Genomic DNA, 27,482 nt, shown 5'->3' with positions numbered 1-27,482 from the left:
CGGAGCTAGTAAAAATTCTAATGGACTAGAAAAAGAAGCTGTTGCAGAATATAGCCTAAGAGTGTGAAGATGAGGTGGTGCCCTGTCTGGCTCATATTCCTGTTCTGCAGTAGTCAAAATCACCTCCATATGGAGTTACTTCACATGAAATATCTAGGGGATGAGAAGAGGAATGAGGTTGGTCAAGCCAGATACTGCTCAAATCAATATGTTCTACAGGACACATACAATGAATTGTGTTGCCCTTACTGTGCTCAGCACATGAGTGATGTTTTACATATGTTGAGTTTGGCATGTGGATGAAATACATGGTTATCACTCTGCCAGATGTCCCAGGGGAGGAATCAGAAAGATTTAAAGCCCAGAGTATAGCTTACATGGTAGCAGTAATAGAGGGTATGGGAAGGAATGTCACATCACCTTCCTACCATTGATAAGGAATAATTAAGTGGTGCACGCCTTTAATCCCAGCACTTGGGAGGCAGAGGCAGGCAGATCTCTATGAGTTCGAGGCCAGCCTGGTCTACAAAGCGAGTTTCAGCAAAGGCGCAAAGCTACACAGAGAAACCCTGTCTCGAAAAACAAAAACAAACAAACAAAAAAAGTGGACAAAGGACCATGATAGACATGTGGAAAGATATGCAATATGTATGGCTAGCCAAAAAATAAAAACTGAAAGCTATGAATAAACATATACTTAGAATAATATTATGGCTGTGTTTGTCAAGAAAGATAAGTGTTTGAGTCATGTCTGTTACCAATTGCACCAGGTACTATAGGAAGGTTAGGGAAATTGGGAGCAGGACACAGCATAGCAAACACTGATAAATTCAGGGAGTTTTGAGAAATGCTGCATACGCAATCCAGCTTGGAGTTATCTTGGTAAGACATGAGCTATAATAAAATAATAAAAGTTGTCAAAGACATGTAGTTGACTAATAATTTGCCTAATAAGAAATATATTGGCTCATGTATATTTGTAAGTGGGGAAAAGGTTGATAGAAAGCAGATGGTAAAAGTTACAAAGAAGGCCAGACAGTGGTGGTGCATGCCTTTAATCCCAACACTCGGGAGGCTGAGCCAGGCAGATCTCTGAGTTCAAGGCCCGCCTGGGCTACAGAGTGAGTTCCAGAAAAGACTCTAAAGCTAAATGGAGAAAACCTGTCTCAAAAAAATTTTTTAAAAAAGTTACAAAGTAGAAATATCAGTATTATGATGTTTTTTAAAAAATGGAAAAAAAATGTTTAGAACTCAGCTGAGGGGCTCAAAGGAAGGCCCAAAAAATAAAGACAATTGCTACACAACACTAGCACTGTCAGATTTCTGGAGTCCGTGTAAAGGCAGGAGGAAAGAAAGAACCCCACAAACTGTCCTCTGATGTCCACACATACTCCATGGTATATATGCCCATAGACACACAGTGCATACACACACACACACACACACACACACACACACACACACACACACACCACAAATGTTCTGTTTGCTTTTCTCAGAAGAATGACTAATTATTTAGGACACCAAAACAAATCTCAATGTGTGGGGGTAAGTAGGCTGTTTAAAATATGTTTAATTAGCCCATAAACAATGTAAATAATGAAAAACAATTACCAAACACATTTCAAGAGTTGGTGTGATTGTGGTTTGTTGTATTTCCTCACAAAGGATTTTCTTTAGGAGTTGGCAGCAGGCACACAGAGTGTGATAATAGTTGGATAGAGGGCTTTAATAGAGGTAATTCATTTACCATGGGATCATGCGTGTGAGTTCTTAGATAATAAGTATATTGTCTCCAAAGAAAGAGATCATGTAGGCAAAGCTGCCAGCATTCTTAAAGGGAAGATTATGTGAAGAGAGTATGGGAGTAGGTATCCCTCTCATGTCTATAACACAAGCCTGGTGCTGTTCTTTCCGCTACCTTCACAATGAACCTGCATATCTACACCCCGACTCTGTGCTTCTTCTGTACTCTAGGACCTATGACCATGGTCTCCTATTGTTTCAGCTACTTTAATTGTGACACTTTGTTAGGACAATCCTAACCAACTGGCTCAATTGTGACAGGAATTTCTTCTCATAAATCGGCCCTCTGTGAGACTTTGGAACTCTTTAGAGTGTGAATTTTGTTAATAGACAGTTGAAAACACACAAATAGTCAAGATCATGGGGAGTACTTCTAAGAGTGAACCATTGGTCTACAATGATGGCTCTGGGAAAAGAGAAGAATGGTCAAGGGGTACTGAAACATATAGATGCACTGAATATTAAAAGAACCTTATGCAAATCAGGATCATTCTTACAAGCCATCACCAATGTGGAATACTAAGAAAATGGACTAAAAACAAAGTAAAGGAATGTCTGAAAGTTCGGAAAACAGTACAGAGCACATGAGAACATCTACTTCCCTATCTCAAATCTCACATCAAAAGTTAAGAAAAAGTTTATGTGGAGACTGAAATACTATCTACCTGCCGTGATTTGAAATCCATACACTACTAACCTGTATCATCAAATGCCATGCTGTGATCTACATATGCTATCATTTATGTTCTATTCACTATTTTTGGGCTGGGTGTATCAGTGGTAAAATACTTGTCTAGCACTGATAATGCTCTAAATTCCATCCACAGCACCATTAAAAAGCAAGGAAAAAAAGGAACCTTTTCCCCCACTCTTTTAAAGCTACCTCCCTTGAAGCCTTCCTGATCGACCCACTGCCTTGTAATTTTTAATCTTTATACAATGGATTAACCACATCATACAAGACAAAGCTCAGCCAATAATGTCAGTATGTAGTAGAAAGAGGAGCTTGCACCTCAGCCTCAGCTGCTCTCTTTTCTGCTGAGAAGGAGTAAGTGGCTGGAAGTACAAAAGTAACGTATGTAAGAGGGAATCAGAGCCTCAAATAAGAGAGTCCACAGTGAGATACTCAAGTAAGATACAATGCTGTTTGTGAGTTTGTTTTTAATAGTGGTGTGAATAAGAATAGTCTCCATAGGCTCATGTGCTTGAATGCTTAGTCATCAGGGAGTGATGCTGCTTGGGAGGAATTAGAAAGTGTGATCTTACTGTGTGTGCCTTGTTATTGGAAGTGTGTCACTAGGTGTGGGCTTTGAGGATTCAAAAGCCCAAGCCAAGCCCAGTGGGTCTCTTCCTGCTGTCTGCCAGTCTGGGTGTAGCAATTTCAGCTCCTTCTTCTACATCGTGTCTGCCTGAATGCTGCTATGCTCCCCGCTAGGATAAAAATGAATTAAACCTCTGAAATTGTAGCCAGCCCCAATTAAATACTTTCTTTTATAAGAGTCGCTGTGGTCATGGTGTCTCCTCACAGCAATAGAACACTGACGAAGACATTTTCTAACTGAAGTTAGTTGTTATCTGAGAAAATTAAAGATTTGGGTTTTTTCTTGTTTGTTTGTTTGTTTTCTTGTTTTTTGAGACAGGGTTTCTCTGTGTAGCTTCATGTCTTTCCTGGAACTCACTCTGTAGCCCAGGCTGGCCTCGAACTCACAGAGATCCACCTGGCTCTGCCTCCCAAGTGCTGGGATTAAAGGTGTACGCCACCACCACCTGGCTAAGATTTAATTATTATTTATGATACCAAAGGAAATACAGAGACCCAAGACCTTGCTGGCAAACCAAAAATGGAAAAATACCCTTGTTTAAAGAAAGCATGTAGAGAATTTTTTATCTAAATGATATGTTGTCAGTGTCAGAACACATGAGTGACACAATAAGCACAGGATTTAAGAATAATCAACAAGGCTAGGGAGATGGCTCAGTGCCATGAACACTTGCTATTCTTGTAGAAGCCCTGGGTTTAGTTCCCAGAATCCACATGATGACTCATAGCTGTCTATAACTGTAGTTCCAGGGGATCTATCACCATCATCTGGTCTCTTCAGACTGTTGTATATGTGTGGAACATAAAAATTGACCCCCTACACTTATTTACACATAAAAATAATAAATAAATATATGAATAAATAAATAAATCTTTTTTGACAGAAAAAGGGTAAGGAAAATGAAGCTTCATAATTAATTCCCAATGAGAAGATATGTCAGAGTAACTGTAAACTGTAAACCTGATCACCTGCCCCTGAGCCAGACACACAAGTATTCTGTGACTCTATAGATTCTCTCACTTTTATTTCCAAAATTTATGAGAAGTCACACTGTGTTTTTTTTTCTTTATGCAAGTATAGCTCAAAGACACTCATGACAGTGAAGATTGTTTCACTAAATTTCATCATGTGATCTAACAATTTTCTCAAAATATTCTATCAAGTAGGAATTTAGAAGTATCTATAATTGTGTACTCAATTATTTCATTCATGGCTTTATCAGTGTTTCAAGAAATTAACAATAACAACATTAGAACACAACTTCTAGGAACTGAATCCCTGCTCATTCCCCACCAAAATATTTGACCATAAGAAAGCCTCTGTGACTTCTTACAGCTCATTTATAATAGATGATCTTAGTCATATCAAGTAGGATGTCAGGGGAGAGTATAGATAGAGAGAATTTAAGATCCATCACACAGTAATTATTCATAATGCTGTTATAATTTTCTGACTAATTAAGTATCATTGTCAACTTAAGGAGATTGTATTTCATTTCTCAAATGTGCCTTTTTTCAATTATTTGGCAGAAGATATTATTGGCTCCCTGATTAAATTTAAGAATCATATGCAACTAAGTAGGCCAAAGTATGATATAAATGATATAATTTACTTTTACTACTGGGAACAATAAAGTTAGTTTTCTAAAGCAATATTGTATATGGAGAGAAAATTTTTGCTTTAAATGAAAATTGATCATACCCTATACTTCATAAATATTGTATCATGCACAATTACTATTAAAATATAAGAGATGGGAGGAAATTCCCCGAGACCTAAACCAATAGAAATTGTCATTTGTAATCCTGATGGACAAGATACAATACATTGAGATCCTCTGGATAAAACAGTGGAACAATGGACAGAATCTTGTGCTCACACAACTAAAAAAAGCAGTGAGAAAGGAAGACACACCTTTCAATATTAAATCTCTAATACTGAATCTTAAATTGCTATTCTTTAAAAATTTCATAGAGTATATTTTATCATATGCTTTCACATCCTCCAACTGCTCCCAGATCCTTCACCTCTCCCTACTCTTCCAACTTCATGTTTTATGTCTCTTTTAAGAAACAACAAAAAAGAAAGACACTAAAATTCATGAACTCAGCTTTGTATTGGCCAACTATTCTCCTACATATGAAGCCTGCCCTGGAGTGTGGTGGATTGATCACTTGCCACTCCACTGAAGAAAAGTGAATTTTATACTTCCAAGCAGCTATTGTTTATGAACACTTTCCTAGCTAGGTTTGGGATTTTATGCCCACTTCCCTTTCTCCATGCTGGGAGTGTGTCAGGTTTGAGCTTGCATAGGACTTGTAAATGCTGTCACAGTTTCTGTAGTTAATATATGCCTATGACCAGCTGTGCCTGGAAAACACAGTGTTTCATTAAAATCATTCACTGTCTCTGGTTCTTATAATCATTCTGACCCCTCATCTGCATACATCCCTGAGCATTGCAGGGAGTGTTGATAAAACATCCTATCCTATCCAGGACTGAGTCTTACTCCTTGTATGTTGTCCAGTTCTGGCTCTCTGAGTTAATTACCGTCTACTTCAAGAAGCTTCTTTGATGTGAGTTGAGTGATGCAATGGGCTATGGGCACAGAAATATGTCATTAGGAGTTATTTTATTGCTATATTCATTTATCAGAATATGAGTAACAGATTTGCTCCTAGAGCCCATGGCCTATCGACTCTCAAATTCTGGGCCTCATTGTCAATATAAAGTATAGGTTCTAAGTCATGGAGTGAACCATATATTCAACCAGAGTGCTTGTTAGTCTTCTAGCATACTTTCCACTATTTCACCAATGGGCATATCTTGAGGGCAAGGCATGTTGTTAACTCACAGGGATTGTAGCTGGGCAAGGTTGAAGACTTTTTTTTCCTCCTCCAGTAACAACATTAGCACTTCCTAGAACTATGAATGCTAGCCAGTAGGGGTGAAGATTCCAGTTATGTACCAGATAGATCTCTCCATGTTCTTTGCTATAAGTATACGGTGTCTTCATTGGAAGGGCTTCCCATCAAGTTTGCTGGCATAACCAATAGCATTAGCAACAGCTTGCAGAGTTTGGGGTGGTCTATTAGAGCAAATGACTAAAAATAGATTTATTTATTGTCATTTTGGTTTTTTTTTGTTATTTCACTACATTACTCCTTATTTCAATACATTAACAAGGGATACACAAACAGATTATTATAAACAGCATCAAGAAACTGAAAAGTCATAAAGGTGTAATTTGTGGCAACATCAGTGAAATTGATCTGAAAAGAATTTAAGGCCTAGTTTTTTTTCCCTAAAACACTGAAATTAAGCTGATGTCAATGCAATTTCAGGTTTATGAAGATACTTACTGTAAACACCAGGATAAGAACCTAGGGGAATAAAGCTGAACCATACATTCTAAAAGCAGAAATTATAAGATAATTAAAACTATACCATTAGAAAAAATAAAGAAATGAGAATATAAGGCAATTATTGAGATTTTGAGGGAAAACTATAGGAAATACTGTCAAGATCAGAGAAATAATCTCTCCTTTCTATATAACTGCTTTAAAAACAGACTCAAATCTCTATTTAATGGAGAATGACAAATGTATTAAAAATAAGATTTAACTCTCAAAAGAGAGTTCAAGTCCACATACTACTAGAGATTTAAAGTTAAAATAGTGGCCACACTAGGAAATGAAATGTTTCCAACCAAGGAAAGACCTCGATGAAATATTTTCACTGGCAAATTATATCAATAATTTGAGGGTAAAATAATACCATTTTTTTCAAATTCTTTCCAGAAATAAAAGCAGAAACAATTTCAAAGGGGTCTTCATTTCTCTCACAGCAAAACCAAATGCAGATTTGGCATAAAGCTATACACGAATATTCCTTATGAATATGGATCAGTGAACAAAAAGTGGCAGTGTGGTGAGGGTTTGCAGAGAATTACCATGTTTGTATATCTAAGCAGTAGTTCAACATATGAAAGACAGCCAATGCTATATACCATATTAACAGTTTGCAAGAAAAATTATATGTAATCACATATTTTTAAATTTATTTTCTTTGTAGTAAGCATATTTAGTGTGGAACCTACTCTTCTTAAATTTTTAAGTATATAATACGGTATTATTCACTATAGACCTAAGACTATAGAGTCTGTATCTATAACTAATCTTTATGCATGATTGAAATTGCATATGCTGTATAGAAATTTCCTTGTCCTCTAACCAGCCCCTGGTAACTAATTCAGCTCTCTCCTACATGCTTACCTAGAATATTGGGTGCAAGTGGAATTGTGACATTTGTTCTTCCCCAATGCCCTTATTTCACTTAGAAAAATACTTCCAAAATTTTGACACGGGAGAATTTCATTTCTCCCTTTTTCTTTTTCTGTTTTTGTTTCTGTATGTGCAAATGCACATACATGTACATGTGTGTCCATACAAACCCATATGTGTGAGTTAGAGGACAACCCTGGCTGTCATTCCTCACCTTTTGCCTTGTTTGAGACAGGACCTTTTTTTCCCTCTTTCATTTTAGTGCACCAGACTATCTGACCTGTAAGCTCTGAGGCTTCTCCTGTCTCCATCTTTCATCTTTCCATGGAAGCACTAGCAGTAGACATACACTTCTGTGTTCAGATTTTTTTTTTTTAAGATTTATTTATTTATTATGTATACAGTATTCTGCCTGCATGTGTCCCTGCACACCAGAAGAGGGCACCAGATCTCATTACAAGTGGTTGTGAGCCACCATGTGGTTGCTGGGAATTGAACTCAGGACCTCTGGAAGAGCAGTCAGTGCTCTTAACCACTGAGCCATCTCACCAGCCCTGTGTTCAGATTTTATATGTGATTTGAGTATTAAAATTCAGGTTCCCACACTTGTACAGCAAAAGCCTTACCCATTGAGTAAAGGCTCCAATACAGAATTTCCTTAATGGTAGAACAATATTCCATCACACTTAGATGCCGGGTTTTATGGTACATTTTGGGAGATGGATCCAGTGATTATTTTTACTGCAGTCCTGGGTTAGATAAACAAGAGGTGATGTGAGAAGCAAATTCTTGGCTTTTTGAAGGAAGTTTGTTACAATGAGCTTCTATGTGATTAGGAGGCTGAGAAAATAGAAAGAAATTCTAAATGATGCTGAGAAGTATACAGGTCTCTTAGTGGATAACCCAGGACCAGTTGGTCATTTACAACCTTGGGGCTTTGCTAAAGATGTTTCATTTAAATTTCTTCACATGATTTTTGGTTGACAATTCTCTTCTATGTGTTAATTTATTTATACCCACGATTCACTTGTGTGCTGATAATGGTATACCCATTTCAATCTCTGGTAACTGATTTATCATAGAAACCAAAAACACCCTATGATAATAGCATGCAATTACTAGTCATGCATACAGGGGAGCACCAACTCCAGGACATTTTGCCAAGTGTCTAGTGCTTTGGATTCATAAGCATATTTATAAGCATGCTTATGAAAACATAAGTAATTATTAGCAAGTTGTGATTTGAAGAATAATGAAATTTTAAGCCAAATGGCAGATTCTTTAAATTTCACCATGATAACTGTAGCATTGTTAGGGCCAGTACAGACTTCATTATGGAAATTATCCAGTACAGGATAATAAAGGCATCAATAACCTCAACCACACTACATAGTCATATATGAAAAGGCTGGTATCCCTGTTTTACTCTCTTTGTTACTTTTCTGAATTCTGTGATAACAGCAACTTAAAGGAGAAAGAGTTTATTTTATATTACAGTTCAAGGGGATATAGTCCATCTTTGAGGGGACTTCCTGGCAGCAGGAATGTCACACAGCTGATCAATTTGCATCCGTGGTCAGGAAGAGAATTATGCATTCAGGTGTTCAACTCACTGTAACCTTTTCCTCTAGTCTACATAGCCAGTTCGGAAGAAGGAGCTACCCTTCTTTATGGTGGGTTGTTTCACCTCTCTTAACTTAATCAAAATAATCCATCACAAGAATGTCAAGATAGCCGGGTGGTGGTGGCGCACGCCTTTAATCCCAGCACTCGGGAGGCAGAGCCAGGCGGATCTCTGTGAGTTCAAGGCCAGCCTGGACAGGCACCAAAACTACACAGAGAAACCTTGTCTCAAAAAATCAAAAAAAACCTTAAACTTGCCAGACAGCTTTGTGTTGGCAGCTGGCTCTCCCCTGCTCTGGTCTGTGAGAACTGAGCTTTAACCCCCCCACCCTACCCTCCCCACACACATACTCCCTGCAGGCCTGGCCAAGAGCTGAGTCTAGCTGGGAGCTGCATTCAACAAGTTTAAGGTTTGGCTCATAGGGTATGGACAGACATAGGACCATAATCCCCAACACAACATCTTTTAGCATGAAAGTCTTTACCATAGATATGCTGGCTTCAAAAAAAAAAAATAAACAATGCTGCTTCTCTTGTTTAAAAAAAAAATCAAAAAAAACAAAAAACAAAAACAAAAACAAAACAGAATGTCAAGATAATCTCTCACAGGTATGCCTGGAGGTTTTTCTTCTAGAAGATTCTATATCTTATCAAGTTGGTAATCAACAATCATCACAGCTATACATGAGAAAGATTATGTGGGTAAATTTATTTGAGAGACATTTTTATGTCACAAAGAAAATATCACCATAAAAAAATTCAAAATATTCATTTGTAGTTTATTACTGTGGTGATCAAGAGAGGTTAGATTTCAATTCTTATATAATTAAATGAAATCTGTAACTGAATTTTATAACAATTTAATTGTAAATGGTTTCCATAGATTTACTTAAATCTCAATCCACAGCATAGAACAACATTAAATTGTAGTCAAAGGTAATCATTTGTAGAATTAGAAATTTCTTTTACACTCAAATTCCATATGTAGAATGTTTTCATATTTGAAATACATTCTTATATCATTATTTGAATTAGCAAGTTACTTTTGTGAAAAGGGAAAAAATTCCTTACAACAATAACTCACTTCTGAGTTTGATGGATTAATGTTTTATAGTAAGGAAAGCTATTGTTGCTTAATATAGCAAAAAACATACAGCTTTACAGTAAATGTGAGCCTGTCACTTCTCTCTAAAATCTATTCTTTAACTACATAAGCCATAAAACAAATATTTATAGAGAATCAAAATAGCTTAGATATATTCGGGCTTGAAGCATATTATTTAGGTAAATTAGAAATAAACTTATGAATGGTGTATTTATTATCCTTTTGTATTTTTTTATAAAAGTGAAAAGCCAACTTTATATAATTTTGACTGTCAACAAGGATTAATGGTATTATCTAATTATACTCTGAAAATTTCATACTGTGGATTTGGCACCCATTTTGAAGTTAAACACACAAAGCATTGTGAATATCTTTGTTACACAAAACCAAGATAAAAGAATTAGGGTTCCAGAATGTTAGGACTGTTAACTAGTGGGCAATTAATCTTTAACTTTAACCGCAATATGACACTGCCAAGCAATTTTATTTTTCCCTCCTTGAAACCAACGCTTTAGCCTGAAGAAATTTTGCAAATTGCAATTGGGAAATTCTTTATGACTTCATTTTGGAGTTGTGCTGTAAAGCTATACTGTATACAGGTAATCAAAAATGTTTGCATACTTTGGTATGAACTAATCAAAATACCCATTAAGCATGCTAACAAGCACACCTGTTATCATTAAAGGATTTATTCTCTAATTTTATGTGATTAGCACAATCAAATTAAAAGGTGAAAACATGTGGATGGTACTCCATGAAGTATGAATAATTATTAGTGTAAATAGTATTAATGGCAGTAGAAATATAAATTACTTGGAGTGGCACGCTAATGTGGTAATAGTATCTTCATCCATAAATACATTTTAATGTGTGAGAGAAGGCCTTCTAAAGCATTTTAGTTTTTCATTGAACACTATGAATACATAGACCCAAAATCTTTGAATAATATGATTGTCCAATATTGCTCCAATTTCCTACATTAAATTTAGAGTTCTGTATTCTATGCTATTGATTGGTTCCCTTTCCTACTCAAGAGATTGCTCTACATTTAGTTGTATAGGCAATTATGTCAGGAAATGATTTATAGGTTTTTGTTTGTTTTGTTATTTTTCTTTGCTGTGATTATTTAGATAGTTATTAATTTTCAAACACTGGCAGGAGGAAGCAGTGCTGTTGTTGAACTGCTTTCTTCAATTGCTCTTGCCACAGATCTTAACAAGTAAGATGATAATCACCAGTATCCATCCTCATGAACTGTTTACCTTGTTTTCTTAGGCAGAGTCTCTTATTTGGCTTGCATTGACCAAGTAGACTAGGCTGGAGGACCCGTAAATCTCAATAGCTTATACACACACACACACACACACACACACACACACACACACACACACGCGCACACACACACACACACCACAGATTGTGTTTATATAAAATGAAAAGTAAAAACTAAAAAATGAAATTGATTGTCAGTGGTTAGAAATAAAGATTCATTATATTTGATTGTAGGAACACAGAGTGGATCACTTCTGTATTCCTTAATTTTCTCACTCTATAACCAAATATCTAACTAAGCACTTTAAGGGAAATAGAATATTTTGACTCATGCTTTGAGGAGGTAGAGGCCAATAAGACATAAAAGATGTGTAAATCAGAAACTCCATGGTCACAGGACCGTGGGGCAGCTGTTAAACTGTTATAACCAAGACTGGGGAGGTGGAGAAGAAGAAAAGAAAGAGAAGGGGAAAGAGAATAGAGAAAGAGAGGGCAGAGAAGAGGACTGGGAAGTTGGGGCAGATTTATGGGGAAGAGGAATAAGAGGATAGGAAAAAGAACAATGATGATGAGGAAGAGGAGGGGGAGGAAGAGGGATAGACAAGGAGCAGGACAAAGAGGAAAAGAGGAGATCAAGAGTGAGATAGTAGTGTACCTAGGCAATAGACTCCATGGTGCCCCCACTCAGTGACCCACTTCAAGATGTCTGTGGTTTCATAGCTTTTCCAGGGAAGACTACACCAATTCATTGTCCACTGTCAAATGATCAGTGCTGAAAACATACATACAAGTAACATAGGGGCTAAGCAGGCTATATTAAGAATGTATTTGTATATAAATATACAAATATTCACATAATAATAATTAGTGAAAAAGGAGACCATAAATTCGAAAGAGGGCAAGGGAGGGTATATGGGAGGGCTTGTGGGGGGGAGGAAAGGGAGAAATGATTTAATTACATTATAATCTCAAAATGAAAGCAAAGAAATGTACTGAAATACATGGGAATATAGGATATTTCCCATCCAAAATACATGAACTTGTAAACAAAAAGATCAATTTAAGAGCAAGAGAAAGCCACAGCTTACATCTAAATATAGAATCTCCATTTCCAACAGCTCAGGCCTCTTCATCTTTATGAACAAGACAACAAACTTTACTCATATAAAAATTAAAGTTCAGTGAGGCACTTTATGAGCGCAAACTGACAACTTCCATCAACACTAACATTTCTATGTAATCCTAAAAGCCAGTGAATTTAAGGTCTATGCTTGACACATCTACTAAAAATATAGTAGGAGGGAGAAACAAGCATTTTTTTCAGTCATAATGAATATACTTTTTCCTCAATAATATATGCATTTTTACATTAAAATTGGAATTTGGTATCTACTGAGTCTTTCTGTATAAATGGAAAACAGAATAAACAGAAATTGTTACAAAATTTTACAAAGGAGGTAAAATTAGTAGACAATAAAGCTTGGCAAGAAATTCCCAAATAATCACTTTTATGGGTTTCCTGTTCTCTGTCCAAGAATGAGCATTTCATAAGTGGAGACAGAAAGGGTGGTGTTTTATTTTTATTTGGTATTTATTTCTGGCCCATTAAGGGTGAGTCTGTTTTAATACAGATCTTGGGTATCTACACTAGTGTTCAATCAAACCCAATTAATATAGAAACCTGAGCTGATTGCTCCCTGTCAGTCCTCCAGTGCTAACTGAACTGTAAGTAGTGAAGACTGTAGGTGGAGAGCTTCTCTCCAGGTCTCACCAAGCCCCAGCAGTCCCACAACCCACATATAAAATAATCACTCAGATGCTTATATTACTTATAAACTGTATGGCCGTGGCAGGCTTCTTGTTATCTACTTCTTCTATCTTAAATTAACCCATTTTTATTAATCTATAAGTTGCCATGTGGCTCGTGGCTTACCGATACCTTACATCTTGCTTGTCATGGCAGCGGCTGGCAGGTCTCTCTCCTCAGCCTTCCACTTCCCCCAATTCTCTTCTCTTTGTCCCACCTATACTTCCTGCCTGGCTACTGGCCAATCAGTGTTTTATTTTTTACCCAATCAAGCAACACACGTAACATACAGAACATCCCACAGCAGAAGACCATGTAAAATGAGAGCTGCTTCTGGACAGTTTTCTTACTTTTAGGCTCTCAGAAGTAAACCAATGTAAAGTTTCTCACCACATATTTTCTTGGACAGATTTCTGAGAGCTTGTGAGCTGCAGAGTTCCCATGCAAAGCAGTACTCGGACATGGCTTTAATTAATTAGAAGCATAGGCCAGCATTCATGGTATGCTTCAAATGATTCTATGAACTTGATAAAGATTGACTTAGATACTAATTTCTTATCACTTGCAACCACATCTTAAAACTCTTTTCTTTCTCTCTATGAAATTCCATGATTTTGGCAAAAAAAAAAAAAAGAAGTTAAACTAAGTCTTAAGAAATCTATAAAAGCAAGGGTGTTGCTGTTGATGAGAATGGGATTCTGAATGTGGAACAGATAATGGCCCGCTATTGCTCATCGTTACATAGTGAAAGAAAGCTAGGAAACCAACTGCTTTTTATGGGTTGCATTCATTACCAGAGAAAGTGATTTTAGCCACAGTGTCTCATAATGAGATTCTGGAAGTGCTGAGAAAATCCCTTTGGTAGGCTGCAGATTGCAATAGCCTCAGAATTTGTTTCCTCAACAGCCAACAAAGGACTTAAAGGAAGTGGAGGAAGAAGAACTTAACAGTATGTCTATTTTCAGAAAATTGCTGTATACTAGTCACCCTCAAGACATGTAGAAAGCTGCCCTCCCTTAACAGCCACAGAAAGCATGCATGCATTCTATGGAGACTGAAAAAAGGATAAGCAATCAGAACATCTTGATTATCACATAAGGCTTTGAATGAATGTTTCTTTTATGATTTTACTTAGGAAAAGTGAGATTAAAATGTGATTGCCAATAGTAAACAAGGTTTATATCATTAGTTACAGATAAAGTAAGAAAAAAGTTGATTATATAAAGTGAGAAAATATTTATATGTTATTCGTAATTTTGCAATGAAAATATTATTTTATATTTAGAAATCAAAACAGAAAATTTATTTTCCTACTCAAAACCACTTAAAATATGCAAAAAATAGCAAATATAACAATGATATATGCTGTGTGTTACTATCACATGTAGATATTTTCCCACTTAACATTTATGTTTAGTTTAGAGATTTTAACATTATGCTAGTTTATAGATTTTAGTAAAAAATGAATAACACTAATACACTGATGTAGTGAATTTGCTACTTGGTTACTTAAAATTGAATCATAAGTATGATGATTAAAGATTAAGAATAAAGATTTCACCAAATCAAAATCCAAATAAACATAATAAATTTTATGTTAATTAACAGATTTCCATATTGATATTTGAATATTTATTAGTGTTATTTAATTTTACTAGTCATTTAGTTTATGTATTGTTTTCGTTTACATTTTGCAATTATAGTGGAACTCATTTATTTTAAAATTTCTAATGGATCATTTCTGTCTAGTAGCTATACATTTCAATTTATAATTTTTGAACAAAACTCAGTTAAAACTGAATTTACTTATATGCTTAGCACCTAGTAAAGTAATTGGTATTTAAAATTTTTTATTAGGAACACTGTCTGTATTCTTATTACCTAGTTATTATTTTTCAGCTTTCAGGTATTTTTCTCAAATATTTATCATTTTTCTTTGTCTTAAAGGATCACTACAATTTTCAAATGTGTAATTGATTTGTATCCAAATTCATAAACCTTACAAAAGTTTACACACATACATCATTGATCTAAAATACTATAATATAATAGCAGCTCTGAGGCACACTCTTTCTTGGATTTATATTGTTAATTATTTCTTATGATGTTTAAATTCCTCATAGTTGGAATGTTAATGTGACTGAATTGTTTCATAGGTAATAGTACCATTGCTTGTAACTATATCAATTATGAAAATTTCTCTGTTCAGAAGTCTTTAGTCAATTTTTTATTATCATAATTTTTCCATGTGCTTAAGAGACTGAGCACTCGTATTTGTTGATCCAAATAAGCATTTCTTGGTTATGTATTTAATTGTTTTATATTTAATATAAACTTGATAATCACTAAATCTGTGCCTACTTACATTATTTTAAGTATTGAATAGATTATTCTAAGTAAGGCTATTGACTGAAGTCTTTTGTATCCTAATGTTACATTTGGTGAAGATTTTCATTTCTTACACATTTACCAAAGGCACCAGCCATTTTTTCTTTCATAAGCTTTAAGAAAGCATAATGAATTGTACTTTTAAGATACAATTTTCTTTTCTAAATTTTGACTCTTTTTTTCACGAAAATATTGTTTTGGTTTGCTTGGATTTTGGCATGATTTTCTTGGTGTGTTTGTTCTTCACAATTATGGTTTTCTTATGTATTTATGTGTTTGTATTCTGAAGTCAAAATACCTTCAGAATAAAATATCCTATAACTTTATGACTATCTCCAAATGTGATAATGCATTACTACTAGATATGGGTTTGAGATAAAGAAAGACATGTGTTGTGGGATTCTAAAAGTACAAAACATATTTAAAAGATGGCACTATGTACTTTTGTTATGGTTATTTTGCTGCACATATTTTTTCACAGCAGTTTGAGAATAATTTTTATGTTAATTTATTATAAATGACAGTAAAAGATCCAGATTTGGCCATTAAATAATTATTTGAAACTAGTTTTACATTCTTTGTGTAACGAGGTTATAAAGACTAAATATAACACTAGAACCACTAAAAGTTTTATTTTTCACTCAATTACATGTATGAACATTCATCCTTTATTCCTAAGGAATGCCCTCCCTTTATAGAAGGTACAGAATATATAATAAATTCATTAATATCATTGTGCTTATTTGTTCATCACTAATTGTATCTATTAAGATTAATTGCATGCAAAGCACTTGGATATGATGTATAAAATAAATTTTATGCAATATTTATTTTTTTGGCCAAAAATATCTTGAGAATTAGAAATAAAGGGTGGATGTTCATCCCACAACACATGGTAAGATTATCGTATTGTTGATATTTTTCACACTTCTTTATAGGATAGTCTTAATTACTGTTGCATGGAGTGTCCCTGACTTCACAATAGAGTATTGACTTTGACTTTCATGCAGTCTGATCCCCTCTAACTGTTGCCATGCATGAGTCATTTCTGAAGTATTTACCGCTCAGAGAAACAATACTGCAACATTGAAATTAGGGTTAATCAATAAACTTAAGTATTGGTATTGACGCACATTCTGTTACAATGCCTATATATTCCGTTAGATGAAAGAACAAGGTTTTGATTTTCTTTTTTACTTGTAAATTTCAATACTACTTGGGTATTAAGATATTTGATTTTGTAGAAATCTTGCATCTCAATATCCTTGTATACTGAAATCTTTACCGGTATCTCTATAACTAATTCTACCTGAACACCTCAAGACATGGATTCTCTAAATCCAAAATTCATGCAGAGTGCTTTAAGACATCATCGTCATAAAAACTGAAAATTTGAATATAATTGAAGTGTGTTTTTATTTTATACTGACATGAAATTTGTTTAAGAAAGAGTTTTCCAGAAGATTTTATGACACTTCTTGAATTCAAATTCTAAAAAATGTTTGCAAATGTTAAGCTATATTAGATTAATAATTGCAATTATCAGTTAAAATTGCAATTATTCTAAGTCACAGAATATATTGAGTACATATTTTTAATTAACAGCTTTACAAATAATAATTCTGAGAAAGATCTAGAAGAGAACAAGAACAAGATAGACATATGCTCCCATGCATGAATTAGGAAGAGGTAAGGCCCTCATCTCTGGACTGCACAGCTCAGTACTCTAGGCCCTGGGGGTTACATCCAGTGGGACAGTAGCCTCCTCACCTGCCCCCCCAAACCATCCCCTGGGGCACTAGTGACCATCTGAGCCATATGCCTCTCCTGCACTTCCTGCATGGTTTGGGAGGAAGAGCAACCACAGAAGCCACATGCCCCACCTGCACCAATTGGAAGACAAGCAACCTAGAGCTCCATCAGTATGAATTAAAAAAAGAAATGGGCAGATGGCAATATAAGAACACATTAAGCAACATAAAGAGCAATATGGCACCACCAGAACCTAGTGATACTATAACAGTAGAATCTCAACATCCCAAAGCAGATGATCCAGAAGAAAAAGACCTTAATAAAATTTTATGAAGATGATAGAGGCCCTAAGAGAGAAAATGAAAAAAATCCCTTAAAGAAATGGAGGAAAAGACAAGCAAATAATTGGAAAAAATCCCTTAAAGAAAGCCAAGAAACCCAAGAAAAAAATCAAACAGGTAAAGGAAACAGTTTAAGACTTGAAAATTGAAACAGAGGTAATAAAGAAAACATAAACTGAGGTGAACAGGAAATACAGAGGCAAGCATAACCAACAGAATACAAGAGGTGGAAGAGAGAATCTCAGGCGTTAAGGATACTATAGAGGAAATAGATTCATCAGTCAAAGAAAATGTTAAATCCAGCAAATTTTTATCACAAAACATCCAGGAAATCTGGGACACCATGAAGAGACTAAACCTAAGAATAATAAGGATACGAGAAAGAGAAGAATACCAGCTCAAAGACACAGAAAATATATTCAGCAAAATCACAGAAGAAAACTTTCCCAACCTAAAGAAAGACATGAAGGTACAAGAAGCATACAGAATACCAAATAGATTAGACCACAGAAACAAGTCCCCTTGGCATATAATATTCAAACTACTAGACATACAGAATAAAGAAAGAATATTAAGAAGAGCAAAGGAAAAAGGTCAAGTAACATATGAAGGCAGACCTATCAGAATTACACCTGATTTCTTAATGTAAACTCTGAAAGCAAGAAGGTCCTGACAGACATTCTGCAGAAACTAAGAGACCATGGATGTCAGCCTAGACTACTATACCCAGCAAAGCATTCAATCCCAATAATGGAGAAAACAAGATATTCCATGATAAAGACAGATTTAAACATTATATATCCACAACACCAGGCCTACCAAAAGTACTAGAAGGAAAACTCCAACCCAAGGAAGTTAGCTATGACCACCAAAACACAGGCAATACATAACCTCACACCAGCAAATCACAAAGAAGGAAAACACACACACTTCCATTACCACCAACAAAACCAAAAATAATAAGAATTAACAATCACTGGTCATTAGTATTTCTTAATATCAATGGGCTAAATTTGCCTATAAAAATACACAGGCTAACAGAATGGATATGAAAACAGGATACATCCTTGTGCTGCGCACAAGAAACACACCTCAACCTCAAAGACAGACATTATCTCAGAGTAAACATTTGGGAAAAGATTTTCCAATCAAATGGACCTAAGAAACAAGCTGGTGTAGCTATGCTAATATCTAAACAATAGACTTGAAACTAAAATTAATCAAAAGACACGGAGAAGGACATTTCATATTCATCACAGGAAAAATCCATCAAGATGAAGTCTCAACTCTGTACATGTATGACCCAAATACAAGGGCACCTACAGTTGTAAAAGAAACATTACTAAAGCTTAAATCACACATCATATCTCACACAATAAGAGTGGGAGACTTCAACACCCCTTTCTCACCACTGGACAGGTCTGCCGGACAGAAACTTAGCAGGGAAATAAGGGAACTAACAGATGCTATGACTCAAATGGACCTAACAGACATCTATAGAACGTTTCACCCAAACACAAAAGAATATGCCTTCTTCTCAACACCTCATGGAACCTTCTCCAAAACTGACCACATACTCAGTAACAAAACAAACATCAACAGATACAAAAAAATTGAAATAACCTCCTGTATTCTATCAGATCATCATGGCTTAATGTTAGATTTCAACAACACAAATAGCAGAAAGCCTACAAACTCATGGAAACTGAACAATGTTCAATGGAATCATCACTAGGTCAAAGACGAAATAAAGAAAGAAATTAAATACTTCCTAGAATCCAACAAAAATGAATGTACAACATACTCAAACTTATGGGACACTATGAAAGCAGTGCTAAGAGGAAAGTTCATAGCACTAAGTGCCTACATAAAGAAGTTGGAGAATTCTCACACTAGGGACTTAACAGCACATCTGAAAGCTCTGGGGAAAAAAGGAAACAAACTCATCTAGGAGGAGCAGATGACAGGAAATAATCAAATTGAGGGCTGAAATTAATAAAATAGAAACAATGAAACAAAGAGTTGATTCTTTGAGAAAATCAACAAGATAGACAAACCCTTATCCAAACTAACCAAAAAGCAGAGAGAGAATATCCAAATTAACAAAATCAGAAATGAAAAGGTAGACATAAAAACAGATACTGAGGAAATCCAAAGAATCATTAGGTCATACTTTGAAAACCTGTACTCCAAAAAATTGGAAAATGTAAAACAAATGGACAATATTTTGGATAAGCATCACATACCAAAATTAAATCAGATAAACAATTTAAAAAGACCTGTAGACCCTAAGGAAATAGAATCAGTTATCAAAAGTCTCCCAACCAAAAACAAAAAAACAAACAAACAAACAAAAACCCAGGGCCACATGGCTTCAGTGCTGAATTCTACCAGAACTTCAAAGAAGGGCTAATACCTATACTCCTGAACAATAGAAATAGAAGGACCACTGTCAAACTCTTTTTAGGAGGCTATAGTTACACTGATCCCCAAACCACATAAAGATGCAACTAGGAAAGAGAATTAAAGACCCATTTCCCTCATGAACACTGATGCAAAAATACTCAATAAAATACTAGCAAACTAAATCCAAGAACACATCGAAAATATCACCCACCACTATCAAGTAGGCTTCATCCCAGAGACACAGGGATGACTCAGCATATGAAAATCTGTCAATGTAATTCAGCATATAAACAAACTGAAAGAAAAAATAAAAAACAACAACATTGGAAATAGTTTAGCCCTATCAATATACAGAAAGTATGCTTCTGTTTTAGCAAGTTAAGGTTTTTTGTTTTTATTATTTAACACTATTTTTTAAATTTAAATATATTTTGATCAGTCTTCCTCCCTCTTAAGACATTACAGATCCTGTCCCCTTCCTTACCCACTCAACTTTGAGTTTTTTTCCAACAAACAGAAAAAAACCCAATACAACAACAACCCCCCACCCAAAACCAAGAAAACAATATAGCCGCCCCAAAGAACATGAAACTGTAACCAAATAAAAACACACAAAAAGTATTCTGTGGCATCCATTATACATTGGTCAACTGCCAAAGAAAAAATAAAAAACAACAACATTGGAAATAGTTTAGCCCTATCAATATACAGAAAGTATGCTTCTGTTTTAGCAAGTTAAGGTTTTTTGTTTTTATTATTTAACACTATTTTTTAAATTTAAATATATTTTGATCAGTCTTCCTCCCTCTTAAGACATTACAGATCCTGTCCCCTTCCTTACCCACTCAACTTTGAGTTTTTTTTCCAACAAACAGAAAAAAACCCAATACAACAACAACCCCCCACCCAAAACCAAGAAAACAATATAGCCGCCCCAAAGAACATGAAACTGTAACCAAATAAAAACACACAAAAAGTATTCTGTGGCATCCATTATACATTGGTCAACTGCCTCTGAACATGAGGTGTGTACTGGAGTAGTTGATATATCCTGTATCACTCAATTGGAGAAAAGTGAATTTCCCTCTCCCAGTGGGTATAATAAAAGTTCAGTTGTTATTTTTTACCCCAATCCCTAGGTTTTCATTCATTCATTCATTAATAAAATTCACTTTTAAAATACAACAAAATAAAATATAGTAAGATAAAACAAAACTATTCTATCAAATTAGACAAGAAAAACCAATGGCAGGAGAGAAAGCCAGTCAGGTTTTATAGGAAGCAATTTTAAATTTTCACCAATTGACTTAATTATTCACCTGAGAATAAATAAAATTAAATAAGAACTAAACTTTGTTTATCTAAGCAGTTTCAAAAGAGCATTATTGCAAACTTCTATATGTCATGAAGACACATAGGTATTTACTTTACTGAGGTAGTAAAGATTTTATTGAGGTATTGAAGAAACTTCCTTAATCTAAATACAATTTAAAATCTCTAGAAAACTTTGTATTTAAAGGCAAAGTATCTCCCTTCATAACCATAATGAAAGACATATCTGCTGTGCCATTTTTTCTTTTTTAAATTTACTAGAAATTATAGATAGTACATACAATCAGACATTCAAAGTAAAAGAATGTTTTACTGGCAAAGAAATAAAACATTTAAGTTTTGTTATACAGAGAAAACTATAGAAAATTCTAATAAATCTATGATACACCAGTAAAAATAATAATTCAGCATATAATCTTCTATAACTGAATATAATAATGATATACAAAGATCTATTTGTAAACTAGACAGAAACATGCAGTAAATGATGGGTTTTAAAAGCAGATTTTACATTATAATAAATGCACTAAATTCTTATGTATAAATCAAATGAAGAATACATAAAACCTTTATACAGATTGCTATTAAATGTAATTAGGTGGAGACACTCCAATTAGGACAAGTTTTCTCACTCTGCATAATATTTGGCTGTGGCTCTCTGTATTTGTTCCCATCTTCTTCAGGAGGAGGCTTCTCTTATGATGTCCAAGAAAGACCCTGATCTATGAGTCTAGGAGAATGTTCTTGGGAGTCATTTAATTGCTACATTCCTTTAGCAGAATGGTGATGTTTTGTTTTCCCCTAGGTTCATGGCCCATATAGTCTCAGGTTCTTGGCCCCCCAAGCAGTGTCAAGTATGGGTTATATCTCATGGAGTGGTCCTTAAATTTGATTAGATAGTGTTTGGTTAGTCCCACAACTTTTCTGTCACTTTTTCACCAGAGTATCATGTAGGCAGGTCACCATCACAGATCAAAGAGTTTATAGCTTTATGTACACCACCTTCTGAAACTATGAACATTAATCGGTAGAGTTGGAGGCTCTAGATAAGATTCAGGTTGACTTCTAAATGTTTAATGAGTTGTGTAAGTGTTATCTTCTGCAATAAGACTTTACCATAAGTTTGTGGAGAGCAACCAATAGACTTGGGGATAGCCTGCATTGTTACAGGATTTTAAAGGGGCCCATTTGGCCAACAACTTCATTAAATGCAATCCATTCCTGCCACTGGAGGGTTCATTTGGTGGTGAGAGTTGTTTAGTTGTTGCTTTGTTGCTCCCAACCTCCCATGATTTGGTGATTCCATTTAGATTTCTTTCTAGTGTGGATATATTTTTAAGAAGACTCTGTTGTCTGCTGTAGTAGGTTTCCAAACAGCCCCTCAAACAGACTTTAGTTTTATCCATCCCTCCCTGTATTTCCTTCTTTAACTCTGTCTTCTCTCCATCTCTGTTTAATTCTCCTGTTCCAGTTCCCCTATCCATCCATAATTATCTTTTCTATTTCCTCTTCCTAGAGAGATTCTTCCTTTCTCACTAATCCCTTACTCTATACCTAACCTCTGGATAGGCTTCTTATGGAAGACCTAGCAGCTAACATTCACATATAAGAGAATGTAAGTCATATTTGTGCTTCTGTGTCTAGGTTACCTCAGTCAGGATATTATTTTGTTTTTTTTTTGTTTTTCATAACTCTATTCATTTCTCTGTGAATTTCATGATTTTTTACATAACAGCAGAGTAACTTTACAGTGTGTGAATATACCACATAGTGTTTATGTATTCATCAATTGATGGGTATCTAGAATATTTCCAATTTCTGACTGTCATGAATTCTCCATTCAATTCTCAGGGAACGCTGGAGAAAAGGAAACAGAAATATTGTAAGAGCCTGTAGGCATGGAAGAGAAGGAAAGAAGACCTTTAACACAAAACTCACAGAGACTGTAGCACATGCACAGAACCTACACAGGTCATAGCCAAAGTGGGGTCTGAGTGCTGAGAGGGGAAGCAGACACAAACCCTACTCATAACCCAGAAGTTATCACCAATTGATAACTCCTCTCAAAGGAAAACTTAGTTTTCCTCAATGGAGTCTCACTGAGTATATTAACTACACTTAAGGACAAGCTCTATGCCCAGCAGTAGATGGCCAATACATTTTCTAAATGGGAGTTTTGGAGGTTTGTTTCCTCATAATGCTTTGTCTGAACTTTTTTTAATTTAATTAATTTTAATTTAATTTAATTTTTTTTAATTTACTGGCATTTGATAATATCTTATGGTTTCCAAGTTTGTGTTTTTATGGGATTCCTTAAATGATAATGATTCTTCTTAAATTCCACTTAGAGATTTAGAAAAATGCAAGCAGTTTAATTTTTCATGGACGATAAAAAAATATCTTTTTGAAATTTACATGGAAAGCTATAAAGAATACATTTGTTCTGGCTAGTTTTGTTTAACTTGACTCAAGCTATGGTCATCTAAGAAAAGGAAACCTGAACTGAGAAAATGCTTCTGGAATATTACCTGTAGGCAAATCTGTGAGGCATTTCCTTGATTACCACAGGCAGTGTCTTCCTTGGCAGGTGGTCCTGGGTTGTGAGAGCAGGATTATCAAGTCATCGAAAGCAAACCAGTACGCAGCTCTCCTCCATGATATCTGGGTCAGTGTGACTCCAAGTCCCTCCCTTTAGTTCCTACCCAACTTCCAATGATGGAGTGGGACCTGTGAGTTGTAAGCTGAAATATACTCACACACACACACACACACACACACACACACACACACACACACACACACAAATGCACACACACACACACACACACACACACACACACACACACACACAGAGCAAAAGGTTTAGAATGTGTTTCTTCTTTACCTAGTAGACAAGCTGTGTGTGCTGTGAATAGCAAGGATGGAGAGGTAGAGCTTCACTATCCCTTGGAACCCAGACATTCATGACTGATTCTAAGACATCAAACAGCGATCTATTGAGACTTCTGAATATTGGGTTTGCCTTGAGTTGATTGTGTTGTGCCTTATTTTTTCCCACTTGAAGTAAAAAAGTCTTTTGCTTGCTATTTTGTTTTGTTATGATTTTATAGAAACTGACAGGTAAGAAACTATGAGCTTTTGAAGAGAAATTAGAATTTTAAAGTCAATGTATTTTTAAAATCTATGGGAACTTTACATTTGTGCTGTGTTTTATATTGTAGTGTTTTTATGAGATCTTGAGGATAAAGACAAAAGGAAATGTTAGCAGTTAATAATGATGTATTTGTGTGTTAAGTGGACAAGTTGCCATTGTGCTAGTTAGTTTTATTGTCAACTTGAAACAAATTCAGGTCTTCTGGGAAGAGGAAATCTCAGTTGAGAAAATGTCCCCAAAAGATTGTCCTGTAGGCAAGTCCATGTGACATGTTTAGATTGATCATTGATGTGAGAAGGCCCAGTCCACTGTTGGGGGTACCATCCTGGGAAGGTGGTACTGGGCTTTGTGCGGGCTATTCTTGGTTGTAAACTTGACTGCATCTAGAATTGACTAAATCCCAAGCAGTTGTGTATACCTGGGAGGAATTTTTCTTGATTTTGTCATTTGAGCAGAGATGATTCAGCTTAAATCTAGACCGTTTGGGGCCAGAGGACCTACCCTAAACTTCAGCTATACTTTCTGGTGGCAGCCTATGTAAATTGCATGGAAGAAGAAAGCTTTTGCCTTTTGACTGCTTGCCTTCACTCCCATTGGCAAATTCATTCATTCACTGGCATTATAGCCCACATCTCTTGGATTCTAACATTTTCTGAAAACCATCTTCAATATCTAGGCTTGTATATCAAACAACTAAGGGATTCTTGGACTTTCCATTGGAAGGCACTCGTTGGAATAGTCAGACCAAAAATTTGTTCTTCTCCAGTTCTTGCCTTAAGTTCCTGCTCTGACTTCTCTCAATGTTGAACTGAGATTAGAATATATAAGCCAAATTAACACTTTCCTCCTCAAGTTATTTTTGGTCAGTGTTTTATCAAAGCAACAGAAACAAAACTAAGATAAATCATGATAAGAAATAACATGAACTGACAATTTTTATAGCTATGCAGCTCTGATAAAAGTGTTATGGAAAATAACACACAAGAGGAATAGAAAAAGTATCTAAAACCTGGTGATGGATATACAGATGATATACAAACTGTGTAACAGTTACAAAGAGAGAAACAACGTACACAGTGGCAGCCAATCACTCTAATGACAGATGTAAAATTAGACTGAACATTAGGCCACTGTGACAAGCTACTCAAAACAACCTTGTACCTCACTTCTGGGAGGAATCTAAATAGTCAAACTCTTGGAGACAGAGAAGAATAGTGCTTCTCAGTGACATGGCATTCATTAACAGAAGCTTAGAGGATATTCACACAGATGTTGTATGTGAATGGAAACAAAAGTCAAATCTAGTACCTGTAGAAGTCCAACTTATTCAGTGTTGTATAGACTCCTATAGACTGTCCCTGCTGGATATCCCCAGAAATGGCTTGTAAATATTTGAGGGAAGTGAATCAGTTTGATTAGTAGTGTGTGTTCAGCCCATTCTAATTTGATTGAAAATGTTAATTGGACTTTGGGCAAGCTTCAGTTCTACTTAGCTTAACACAGCTTGATGCAGCATGTAGTTTCAAAAGCTCTGGCCTTATCCTCTGGAGCTTCAGGTCCTGTCAACCAGCTCTGCTTCCGAAGACACTTTGGATTCCTCCTCTTGTCTGCTCATTACCAACATGTTGTGTTGTAAGTACTATATGCTTGTCACTAGGAACAGGTGAGAAAAGTAGACAAGACTCCTACCTTATCATGTCTTTCTTGCTCCAACTATAATAGATCTTTAGAGTACAAAGATGATGATCTCAATCACAATATTCTTTCACAAAATTCCTTCAAAATCAATCCACTTCTAAATGTGTCCCCTTTCTTCTCTTTTACAAACATACCCTTTTATCATTCTGTCATTCATCCAACATGGCTGTTTATATACACATTGTCCTTTCATTTCACCCTGGAAAAAGAAATTCCTCCTTATAAAAAGTTCAAGATCTATCAAAAAAAAAAAAAAATCACGCACTTTGTAAAGCTTTCTCTAATTTTCCAAGCAAGGTTCTGTTCTCCATCACTCCATGCTGAGTGTCTTCTCTAGAAATGTATGTTCTTAATGCAGAAGGCTATCACATATAATTCTGAAGAATATGATTTGCATAGACATACAGGCCTTCATCAAAGAAGAGTTGATTCTTTTTTTAAAGGTTGATAATCATGCTAAATATAGATGATGTCCTACTGAAGCTTTTTAATATGAAAATGATGATGCATTTCCCTAGAAAATCTGAAAACACCATGAACAGAGAGTGCCTTGTCTATCTGCAGATTTTTGTTTCTCTGAACCCGGTTTTGCTAAGTCATTTGCTAAATCTAAAGAAATAGTGTTACCAGCCAATATGCATACATCGTCCTGATCCCTCTATTCAAAGCCAAAAGGTCTGATGTTTAACTAGTGTACCACCACTGTGCAAGCTCTTGATTTGAAGTATTATCAGATTTTAGAAGTGACCATCTTCCAGCCGGTGCTAGTTGATTGTTGCTTTAATAGCTCTCACATATGCCAGGATCTATATAATTGGTATGTTGTGAAACTTCCTTGTAACTAGATGATCTTTATATAGTAACAGACAATAGTCTCTGATGAAGCTTTCATTCACAATTAATTAGCACGGCAAAAGGTTCAGCTTTGGCTCTGTCCTTTCAGTAGATTGTACTATGACACAGATTTGCATTCATGCAAACAGCTGGTTTTCATGAAAAGAACATTTGCCCTCAGAATAATTTCAAGCATGTGTAGAATAATTTAACTCCTAAAGGAGTAAACGATGATGCAAAAAGCAGGTGACTTAAATTGCCTTTCCCATACATATTATCTTAAATATTTCTGTAAGCAACTTTCTTTTGTTCATCCATTGAAAAACCACAGAATAAAAGAAAAATACTAGGCAGAATTC

The sequence above is a fragment of the Peromyscus californicus genome, unplaced genomic scaffold, assembly GCF_007827085.1.
Source record: "Peromyscus californicus insignis strain IS unplaced genomic scaffold, ASM782708v3 Scaffold_6__1_contigs__length_162567912, whole genome shotgun sequence".
Taxonomy (NCBI): domain Eukaryota; kingdom Metazoa; phylum Chordata; class Mammalia; order Rodentia; family Cricetidae; genus Peromyscus; species Peromyscus californicus.
Note: the sequence above shows the minus strand (reverse complement) of the source record.